Source organism: Diceros bicornis, chromosome 35 (genome assembly GCF_020826845.1).
Source record: "Diceros bicornis minor isolate mBicDic1 chromosome 35, mDicBic1.mat.cur, whole genome shotgun sequence".
Lineage (NCBI taxonomy): Eukaryota > Metazoa > Chordata > Mammalia > Perissodactyla > Rhinocerotidae > Diceros > Diceros bicornis.
In genome coordinates, this window is record NC_080774.1 from 30,743,405 (window position 1) to 30,755,865 (window position 12,461).

Here is a 12,461-nt window from a genome sequence, read left to right on the forward strand (position 1 = left end):
ATTCACAGCATGGCTGTGAGGACGTGATGCACCTAGAGCACTCAGCACAGACCTGGCACTTGGGCGTCTAATCACTGGTAGCCGACATTATTACCACCACATCATGATGATCACAACGACTCCTTATGGCACACCGCTTCAGGTCCAGGCAGCGGGCACAGGAGGATCTGACCTGTTCCTTTATTTGGCGGTGGGGAGGGAAGGCGGGGTCGGTCCAGTATGGCTCCCCCGCTGAGGACGTGCCCTTAGTCTTGGCTGGAAGGGCGGGGAGTAGCCAGGCGACGGGAGGGTGGGGAGGTCTCCGCTGAGGGCTCCGCAGAGGCAGGGCCGGGATGAGAGGGTGCTGGGGCGGCAGGGGGCGGGGAGCGAGGTGGGGACCGCGTGACTGGCAGGGAGGCTCAAACCCAGGTTGTGTCCGGGGCCCTGTCCTCCCCTCCGGGCCCCACGTACCCACAACCCGACGCCCAGGACCAGCAGGAGGTACAAAACCATCACCAGGATGTCCAGGACACTGTGGGCGCCGGAGCCCAGGACGCTCCGGTTCGAGGGGCTGCCATACCAGGGAAAGCTCATAGCCAGGCGGGCACCGCGAACGTCCACGCAGGCCTCAACGGCTTTGGCTTCTGCTCCGCCGCCGCAGGGCATTCCGGGAAGGGCCGCGGGGCAGCCTGGGAGTTCCCGGCAGGCTCCGCGGTTCAGCGCGGCCCGGTTCCCGCGAGGTCACGAAGACCTTCTTCCTTAGAGTTGCTCCGTTTAGCGAGAAGACGGAAAGCCGTTTTTCGCTGCTAGTCCGGGCACAACGCTCTCCCTTCTCGGCCGCAGTCGTTTTCTCCCGGACTAAGAGTCGGTCGCGGGGCGGGGCTCGCGTGGGGCTACCGAGGCAGGGTGAGTGACAGTGTGTCCTTACCACCATGTTGGAGCCTGGGGCAAACGAAGCCAGTAATACTGCTCCCATCTTTGTTTACAATTTTGATATTGTGTTCAGTGTGGATTTGGGCATTAATTTGGATTTATTAAAATATTACATTAGAGTATTATTTGAGTCCTGAATTTTTTGCACCAAGCAGAGTGCCCCCCTCGCCTCACCCTAGTCATGACCCTGATAGAGCAACTGATCACAGAGCATCCTCAGCAGTTTTTTTTTTTTGTAGTTTTGTCTTTTACTGGTGATGTTCAAATTTTCAGTCTAGACAAAGCATTACTCTCCTTGGTGTGTTTCTCTGCAAATTGTGTTTTTAGAAATCTTGGTCAATAATAGGAATAACAGTAATCGCTGACGCTTCTTTAGCTCTTGCTAGGTGCCAACCTCCTTCTGTGCACGTTGGATGCATTAACCCATCTGATTCTCACGGTAACCGATTAGTCTGAGTCTATGACCCCAAGGGCGAGGAGGCCAGTCCTTGTAGCCAGGCAGAAGTTTATGATCCCAGCCTACAGAGCAGAATTCTGTAGTCCTACTTTAGTTCAGTGCTGTTGAAAAGAAATGTAATGTGAATCACAGATGTTATTTTATTTTTTCCAGCTTTATTGAGGTATGACCGACAAATAAAAATTGTATATATTTAAGGTGTACAACATGATGTTTTGATATATGTATACATTGTGAGATAATTATCATAATCAAGCTAATTAACATATCAGTGTTATGAGAGGTTCGGGGATTCGATCAGAGACGTAAAAGACACTTTCCACTCCAAACAAATGGACTGAAGGTATATTTTATTATATAGAGGATAGTAAAGGCGACAGTCTGCAAACAGATCCAAATAGGTCAAATATTAAGAGGGAAAAAACATCAGCCCAGCTGGAAAGGGAAAACACCCACGTTGGCTGAAGAGAAATGACACAAATCAACCGAAAAGAGAAACACCAGGTTGACCGAAAAGAGAACACATCAAATCAATTGAGAACACATCAAATCAATTACTTCGTATCAAATCAATTACTTCACATCAAATCAGTTACTCACAACATCCACGCCCCACTGCCGGGAGAGCCCTGTCAATCGACGCGGCTGGGCAAGGATCACACGTCCTGGGCAAGGTGTCCCTTCCACAGGTGGAACTCTCACTAGGGCTCAGTTTCCAGCAGTTTTTATACCATCAGTAATTTTCAGAGTAAGCAATTACAGAGTTTGCAGAGCAAGCATTTAGTGTTTCCATGCACAAAATGGTTATCAGTGGCGTACGTGCACTGAGCCCCCTGGCTAACGTCCCAGCCCAGTAGTTGTGTACGTGCATTGTTCTTTTTGGTTATCGTCCCAGCCCGGCACAGATGGCCAGTCCATCCCGTGCTACGACGCTCCAAGAGCCTTGAAATGTTACAACTTGCAACTCCCTCGGTGAGAGAAGGGCCAGTTCCCACCACGCAGAAAGCAGCTTTTATATTTCTTTTTGTGCTGGTGGCCGTAGGTCAATGGAGCGGCCAAACATGGCTGTACTCATGTCAAGACAATCAGTCACCTCAGTTAACATTTTGTGTGTGTGTATGGGGAGAACACTTGAGATCTCTATTAGCAAATTTCAAGTATACAATACATTATTCACTATAGTTACCATGCTGTGCATTAGCTCTCTAGAACTTATTTGTCTTATAACTGAAGTTTGTACCCTTTAATCAATATCTCCCCTAGTCCCCAACTCCCTAGCTTCTGGTAATCACCATTCTCCTCTCTGTTACTATGAGTTCAACTTTTTGTTTTTTTTTTTTAAGATTTCACATATTAGTGAGACCATGCAATATTTGTCTTTCTGTGTCTGGTTTATTTCACTTAGCATAATGTTCTCAACGTTCATCCATGTTGTTGCAAATGGCAGGATTTCCTTCTTTTTAAAGGCTGGATAATATTCCATTGTGTGTGTGTGTGTGTGTGTGTGTATATATATATATGTATATATATATATATATATACACGTATTTACATATATGAATGCCCCATTTTCTTCATCCATTCATCTGTCCATGGACACCTAGATTGTTTCCGTATCTTGACTGCTATAAATAATGCTGCAGTGAACATGAGAGTGCAGATATCTCTTCAAGATAGTGATTTTATTTCCTTTGATTATATACCTAGAAGTGGGATTGCTGGATCATATGATAGTTCTACTTTTAGTGTTTTAAGAAACTTCCATGCTGTTTTCCATACTGGCTGTATCAATTACATTCCCACCAGCAGCGTACGAGTATTCATTTTCTCTACATCCTCACCAACACTTCTTGTTTTTTAACTTTTTTGTTGTTGTTGTTGAGGAACTGAGCTAACATTCGCCCTGAGCTAACAACCATTGCCAATCTTCCTCTTTTTGCTTGAGGAAGATTCGCCCCGAGCTATAACATCTGTGCCAATCTTTCCTCCACTTTTGTATATGGGTCGCCGCCATAGCATGGCCGAGGAGTGGTGTAGGACTGTGCTGGGGATCCGAACCCATGAACCCCAACAACCAAAGCAGAGCACGCCGAACTTAACCACTACGCCAGGGGGCCGTCCCCTCTTTTGACTTTTTGAGAATGGCCATCCTAACAGGTGTGAGGTGTTATCTCATTGTGGTTTTGATTTGCATTTCCTTGATGATTAGTGATGTTGAGCATCTTTTCATATATCTGTTGGCCATTTATATGTCTTCTTTGGAAAAATGTCTATTTAAGGCCTTTGCCCAATTTTTGATTGGGTTATTCGTTTTTTTGCTATTGAGTTGTGTGGGTTCCTTATTTTTTGGATATTAACCCCTTATCAGATATATGGTTTGCAAATATTTTCTCCCATTCTGTAGTTTGCTTTTTCCTTTTGTTGATTGTTTGTTGATTGTTTCCTTTGCTGTGTATCACAGATATTATTTTAAATTTTCCAGTAGCCACATTAAAAAAAGTAAAGAAAATAGGTGAAATTAATTTAAATAATATATTTTATTTAACCCAATATGTCCAAAATATTATCATCTCAATATGTAACTAATGTAAAAATAGTTGAGATATTTTATATTCTTTTTTTCCACATTAAGTCTTTGATATCTGGTGTGTATTTTACAATTGCAGCACATCTCAATTCACATGCTAACTTTTTATGAGAGATGACTTGATCTGTCTTTAGATTTAATAAAATTTACAATTGAAAAAATAGATTAACAGGGCCGGCCCAGTGGCTTAGCGGTTAAGTGCGCGCGCTCCGCTGCTGGCGGCCCGGGTTCAGATCCCGGGCGCGCACTGACACACCGCCTCTCCAGCCATGCTGAGGCCGTATCCCACATACAGCAACTAGAAGGATGTGCAGCTATGACATACAACAATCTGCTGGGGCTTTAGGGGGAAAAATAAATAAATAAATAAAATCTTAAAAAAAAAAAAAGGAAAAATAGATTAACATACCAAGTTGTTCTAGACATACTTAAAAGTTTTCCAGTAACTAAATACAGTACCAAAATTTCATTTTCCTTTAAGTCAATGACAAAACTTGTTCATCTTTTTAGAAGAATTGATTTGACTTTGAAGCAAAAACATATCAGTTTCAAAATTATGTTTATCCAAGTTAAGTAATTCACTAACTCTTGTCAACTCAGTATTATTAACATCAAATTCAAGAAGGCATTATGTAATTTGAAAAGCATTTGTAAATTGATCAGTATCACAAAGCATTCTTCAAATTTTTCTTGTAGTTTTTGCTGCCAATTACATAACACAGCTACTTACAAGCAACATCTTTGACATATTGACTCATGTTAGGAGAATGTGTAAAATCATTATTATTGATTTGTATTATGAAGATTCAATTTTAACATAAGTTCTTATATTTGGCTAGCTGGGTTACAAATAAGCTTTTCCTTTCTTTGACTTTTCAGATTTAGCTCATTCATAGACAGTACCTATTAGTGAGAAATGTAAGTACAGACTGCCTTTTTTTGGTCTTTGATTATTGAATATTTGACAAGCATTCCTTTTGTTTCAAGAAAATATTGAATTACAGTTGACATTACAGCAATTCTTAGTAGAATTTCCAAGACTCAACCAATGATGGCAAAAGCACATCATTAAATTCATTGCCTTCTCTTTCTTGCAACAGTTCCATAAAATGGTGATGACTCATATTATTTGCACATATATACTGAATGATTTCAACAACTGTATCCATCCATGATGCTTTTCATAAAGTCTACTATAGAAAATAAGCACAGATATTTGTAATATGTATCACAGAGTGGAATAAAGCAGAAACGGAAACATCAGCCTCTTGTTTTAAAATCCCATAAAATCTGGAGTTTTGACCTAACATAGCTGGAGCACTGTCCATCATGATGAAAACTTTTTTTTTTCATATTTAGCTGAACTTCTTTGGTAAATGTAAAAGGTTAAAAATATCTGTGCCACAAGTTTGATCTTTTAGTTATGAATTGGCAACATTTCTTCATAGGTTTGGGTGTCCTTTGAGACAAAATGTGTTTAAAATATTAAGTGGGCAGTGTTGTATCAAATGACAACTAAAGCTAAAAAAGATACTTACAAATTTTCAAATTTTGAATCTATTCATTTTTGGTATTGTTGGAAAGGTGTTGTATTCTGTGGGCAATTGTTTTGAGGCTTTATTGAAAAACCTTTCACTTTTTGTAAAATATCTTTTTTATAGCATTTTTCTCATAATTTTCTCACAAATTTCCATAACTGAAATAGTTCCTTTTGTCATCTTCCCATCTAAATTGTTTTTCTTTCTGATGCAAGAATCCAAGCTGTTTTAAAGCTGGCCACAGTTACAAAAAAATACTGTTAAAAATCATTACAATTTTTTTGACATTTATTTCTGATTTCAGGCAACTAATTTTGTAGATTTTTTTTACCATTGAGAGCAAATATTTCTATCAAATTCACATTTATTATCTTTAATTTTTTTTACCCACCCAGCAAATAGCTCTACCGTAGCATGATGCATAAACATTATGTCCTTTAGATGAATCAATCCCTTTGTTCTTATGAAATGACCCCTTTTGTACCTGGCAGTATTCTTTCCTCTGAAATCTATTTTTATGTTAATATAACCACTTTGGCTTTCTTTTGATTAGTGTTAGCATGGTATTTCTTTTTCTATCATTTTTTTAACCTGTGTCTTTATAGTTAAAGTAAATTTTTCATAGCCAGCATATGGTCAGGTCTTGCTTTTTTATTTAAGCAGATAATCTCTAATTTTAATTAGGGTGTTGAGACCACTTACATTTAATGGAATGTTAAATATAACATTTAATGTAAAATGTAACCACATCAATATTATGTGGTTGTGTTTAAATATACATGCTATTTGTTTTCTATTTGTCCCATATCTTCTTTTTTCTCTTTTTAGTCCTTTTGATTAATGGATGTGTGTGTGTGTGTGTGTGTGTGTGTGTGTGTGTGTGTTGCATGTGCACACTTTCATTTCATCTCCTTTGTTGGCTTATTAGCTCTAACTTTTTCTTTTTTTTCGCTAAGGAAGATTCGCCCTGAGGTAACACCTGTGCCAGTCTTCCTCTATTTTGTACATGGCTCACTGCCACAGAATGGCCACCAATGAGTAGTGTAGATCTACGCCCAGAAACTGAATCTGGGCTGCCCAAGTGGAACGAGCTGAACTTAACCCCTAGGCCACAGGGCTAGCCCCTACCTATAAGTCTTTGTTGTGTTAATTCAGTGGTTGCTTTAGGGCTTATAGTACACATCTTTAACTTAACCCAGAGTAACTTCAAGTGATATTATTTCACTTCACCATAGTATAAGAACTTGACGATAGCATACTTCCATTCCTCTCCTCCAGCCTTTGTTTTTATTTCTCTTTTAAAAGTTTATTATCCTTTAAAGAGATTTAAATAGTAAAAAAAAGTCTTTATATTTACCCACATAGTTACCATTTCTGGTACTCTCCATTCCTTTGTGTAGACCCAGATTTCCATCTTGTGTCATTTTTCTTCTGCTTGAATGACTTCCTGTAACATTTCTTGTAGTTCAAGTCTGATGGTCATACTTTTTGGCTTTTATATGTCTGAAAAATTTTTATTGAGCCTTCTTTTTGAAAGATATTTTTACTAGGCAAAGAATTCTAGGATGACGCTTTTTGCTTTCAATACTTTAAAGGTGTTGCTCCACTGTCTTCTTGTTTGCATTGTTTCTCATGAGAAATCTGCTGTCATTTTTATCTTTGTTTCTCTGTACATAATGTATATTTTTTCCTCTATCTTTGTTTCTCTGTACATAATGTATATTTTTTCCTCTGGCCACTTTTAAGATTTTCTCTTTGGGGCCGGCCCAGTGGTGCAAGCGGTTAAGTGTGCACACTCCACTGTGGCAGCCCAGGGTTCACTGGTTTTGATCCCGGGCACGCACTGACACACTGCTTGTCAAGCCATGCTGTGGCGGCATCCCATATAAAGTGGAGGAAGATGGGCATGGATGTTAGCCCATGGCCAGTCTTCCTCAGCAAAAAAAAAAAAACAAAGGAGGATTGGCAGATGTTAGCACAGGGCTGATCTCCTCACCAAAAAAAAAAAAAAAGATTTTCTCTTAAATGAGTCGGTTTAAGACGTATGATGATTGTGATGTGCTTTGGTATGGTTTTCTTCATGTTTTTGTGATTATGGTTTGTTGAAATTTTTAGATCAGTGAGTATATAGTTTTCATCCAATTAAGGAAGATTTTCACCATTGTTTTTTTCAAATGCCCCCTTCCTTTCTTTCAGAGACTCCAAATACATGTATATTAGACCACTAGAAGTTATCCCACAGGTCACTCATGCTCTGTTTATTTATTTTTCTCAGTCCTTTTACTCTTTGTTTTAAATTTTGGATGGTTTCTACTGCTGTGTCTTCAAGTTCACTAATCTTTTCTTCTGCAATTTCTAATCTGCAATTAATTTCATCTAGTGTATTTATTATCACAGACATTGTTGTTCTTGAAATTTAATAGACAAATAACCTTCTATATATTTATCTAACATATTTGATCTTTCTTCTCACTTCTTGTACATATGAAATGACATTATAATAACTGCTGCAATGTCCTTGTCTATTCATTTTATTATCCTGGATCAGTTTTGAGTGGTTGGTTTCCTCCTTGTCATGGATCATATTTTTCTACTTCTTTGCCTGCATGGTAATTTGTGGTTGAATGCCAGACATGGTGAATTTTATCTTCTTGGGTGCTAGATATTTTTGTATTCCTGCAAATATGCTTGCATTTTGTTCTGGTATATGGTTAAATTACTTGGAGACAGTTTAATCCATCTCAGGCTTACTTTTAAGATTTTTTAAGTGAGACCTCAGGAACATTAAGTCTAGGGTTAATTTTCTCCACTAGTCAGGCAAACTCTTTTGAGTACTCTACTCATTGCCTGAGGAATTATGAGGTTTTCCCTGCTCACTGGTGAGAACAGGAATTATTTTCAGCCCTGCATTTTCTCTGGGGATTGTTCTCTCTAGTTGTTCTGGGTAGTTTTTCCTTGGCTTCAAGTATTTTCCTCATATGCATGCACTGATCACTGCTCAGCTTAACACTTGAGGGAGACCCTCTGCAGATTTGCAGAATTCTCTTTCTGTTTGGCTCTCTCCTTTTTGGCAGTCTGCCCTATGAACTCCAGCTGCCTTGGATCCCTAGACACCTCTATCTCTTCAACTCAAGGAGACCACTGGGCTCTGCATTCTCCCCTTCCTGAGTCTCAGCCTGGAAACTCTCTCTGGGGCGACTGTAGGGCTCATCTTGTTTGTTCCCCATCTCTCATAGACCACTGTCTTTCATCGCCTGATGGCCAATGATTTAAAAACCATTTTAAAATATATTTTTGCTCTTTTGTTCATTGTTTCAGGCAAGAGAGTAAATCTAGTGCCCCCTACTCCATATTGGCCAGAATGTCCAATTGTTCTTTTTTTAACAACTTTGTGGAGATATAATTCATATACCATACATTGCACTCATTTAAAGTGTACAAGGCAATGATTTTTAGTATATTCGCAGAGTTGTGCAAACATTACCACAATCAATTTTAGAACATTTTCATCACCCGCAAAAGAAATCCCATACCCTTTAGCTGTTACCTCCCAATTCAACCATCCCAGCCCTGGGAAAGCACTCATCTACTTTCTGTCTCTATAGATTTGCATATTCCGGACATTTCATGCAAATGGAACCATATAATATATGGCCTTTTGTGTCTGGCTTCTTTCACTTAGTATAATGTTTTCAAGGTCATGAAAATGTTCTAAAATTGATAGTTGTTCACACCTTTTGGCTATTAATATTAATTATTAATAATACTACTGTGAACGTTCATGAACACGTTTCTGTGTAGACATATGGTTTCCTTTCTCTTCAGTATATGCTTAGGAGTGGAATTTTTGGGTCAAATGGTAACTCTACGTTTAACCTTTCGAGAAACTGCCAGACTGTTTTCCAGTGTTGCTACACAGTTTATATTCCCACCAGTAGTGTATGAGGGTTTTGATTACTCCACATCCTCACCAACACTTTTCATTACAGATATTCCTCAGTTCATGATGGGGTTATGTCCTGATAAACTCATCGTAAGTTGAAAATATCGTCAGTCAAAAGTACATTTAATATACCTAACCTACCGAACATCGTAGCTTAGTCTACCCTACCTGAAACATGCTCAGAACATTTACGTTAGCCTACAGTTGAGTAAAATCATCTAACACAAAGCCTATTTTATAATAAGGTGTTGAATATCTCATGTAATTTATTGAATACTGAAAGTGAAAAACAGAATGGCTGTGTGGGTACAGAATGGTTGTAGGTATATCGGTTGTTTACCCTCATGATTGCATGGCTGACTGGGAGCTGTGGCTCGCTGCCACTGCCCAGCATCACAGGACCTTCAATCTATTTTGAATTAATTTTTGTATATGGTGTGAGGTTGGGGTCTGGTTTAATTCTTTTGTATGTGGATATCTGGTTTTCCCACCACCGTTCATTGAAAAGACTATCCTTTCTCCATTGAATGGTGTTGGCAACTTTACCAAAAATCAGTTGACCATAGAAATATGTTTTTTTTCCTGGAATCTTACTTCTGTTCCATTGATCTGTATGTCTATCCCTCTGTCAGTACCACATTGTCTTGATTATTGTTGCTTCATAGTGAGTTTTAAAATAGAAAATCATGAGTCCTTCAACTTTGTTTGTTTTCAAGATCATTTTGGCTATTATGGGTCCTTTGAGTTTCCATATTATTTTTAGGATCAGTTTGCTAATTTCTACAAAGAAGCCCGCTGAGATTCTTATAAGGTTGAATCTGTAGACCACATTGGAGAGCACTGTCATCTTACCAATATTTATTTTGCTCCATGAACATAGCATATATCTCCATTTGTTTAGATCTTCTTTAATTTCGTTTCACAATGTTCAGTTATTTTCAGAGTATAAATTTTACACTACATTTGTTAAATTTATTCCTAAGTATTCTACTCTTTTTGACGTTATTGTAAATAAAATTATTTTCTTACTTTCATTTTTGGATTGTTCATTGCTAGTTTATACAAATACAATAGATTTTTTCCAGCTTTATTGAGGTATAATTGACAAATAAAAATTGTGTATATTTACAGTGTACAATGTGGTGTTTTGATATACATATACATTTGAAATGATTATTACAATAAAGCTAATTAACATATCCATCACCTTACACTGTCACTGTGAAGGATGAGCAGGAGAGAGCCCCCATTTCCTGCCACACTCACCTGGAATTTAGCCTCTGCAACAGGTAGCTGGGGGCGAGTGGAACGAAAAATGCTGATGGACTGGCCCTTTCCAGAAGATGCCATCACCCATGATTTGGAGCTGGGTGGAGAGGGTGCCCTGTGTTCTTGGCTGCACTACCTGTAGTGGAGTTTCTGTCATGTTGGGCTGGGATGGGGGAGGAAGGGACAGGTCATGGTTGAAGTGCTACAGACTCTCACTGCTCTTGCCAAGTTTTAGTAGATTTTCTTGAATAAAGACTTCGTTTACTGTATGCCCTTAGGCCTGTTTCTAGAGACTTTAAATATACATATAAAAAGACTTTAAGTACATATATAAAGACAAATATTTATACATAAAGAATATATTATTTTAAAAATATTATACATATATAAACTTTTCACTAGTTTTGCTGGGGAGCAGGTCTGCAGAGGTCTTCACATTGCCGTTCTGGAACTGGAACTCTCCCCTCCCCAGCTGGTTTTTGGAACTCCAGATGTGGATGCCCAGCTGGATGCTGACACTAACCCCCACTGCAGGAGGACTAGAGGTAGAAGCCCCAGCAACTCAAACCTCCTTCATTATTATTATTATTATTGTTGTTGTTATTTTTCCTGGCCACACATTAGTTCATTGACTAAAAGTCTTGTTACCTTGAATTTAAATTTTCTGAGCCCTTTTGGGGTAAGGAGCACTCATAAGCGAAGTAGCCCCTAAGGCAGTCTCTTTCAGGATTGGAATCATCCTTTCCACACCATCAGAGGACAGGGGGACATGGGAACAATCAAGTTGTAAGTGCCAGCCCTCTTCCAGCAGCCGCACCACCTGGTGGGCAGGTTTTGTCTGGACCACCTGGAGCCTGGGCTGGATTTGGTGGTCTCTGGCACCCTGCAGTGATGAGCCGTCTCAGCCTGGTGTGTTGTGGTGGTTGGACCATATTTCATTTGTGATGAGTGCTGTTTGACCCAGTGAGTAAGATCATCCTTTACAAGGAAGCTGGTCTGGAGCTGGTTGGCTGAGGGGCCAGAGTAATCAGCCTGTGTCCACGTCCACAGGCTGCTGGCTGGCACTGCCCCTGGGGCGGGTCAGGTGTGGGCTCATTGTGAGGCATTCAAGACATGTGCTTCCCCAGGTCTCTAGTTCAGAATTCCTCCCAGGTCAGTGTCCAGAGTTACCCTCATGGTTCTGGACTCATGCAGCTAACTCGGCAGATTTGGGTGGTAATTCTGAAGGGTATAAGGGGGCTGTCATATATAGTCCTCCTCCCAGTTTGCTGGCCAGCAGTGAAAAGACCAAGAAGAGAGACTGGTTTGGGGTTATTGTTTTACAACTCGACCTTCAAAGGACATAGAGCATCCGTCTCCCTCCTTTGCTGGGTTCCTACTATCCCAGATCCTTTTCCCCCATCCCACTGAGTAATGGGGGATCACCGTAACAATTTAGAGCCAAATCTTCTCACAGTTTCCTTCCAGGAGATGGGGCATCCATTGGTATTGATCTAATTGCAGATGACCCACCACCCCAGCCCTCTATTGGCCGTCAGGCCACATCGCCTGAATTTGTGACCCACAGGTTGAGAAGTCTGTTGTCCCTGTGGCCGGTCAGAAGCTGTGCTCTTGTGCTCCTGAGCTGCATCCTGTGCTCCATGTAGCTTGTTGGACGACCAGTACGGGGACTCCAGGTCCTTGTCTTATTTGTGAAGGATTGTTTAGAAAAAGCAAAATCCAACTTCCTTGGTAGTAGTTTGTCCTGGAAGGTTG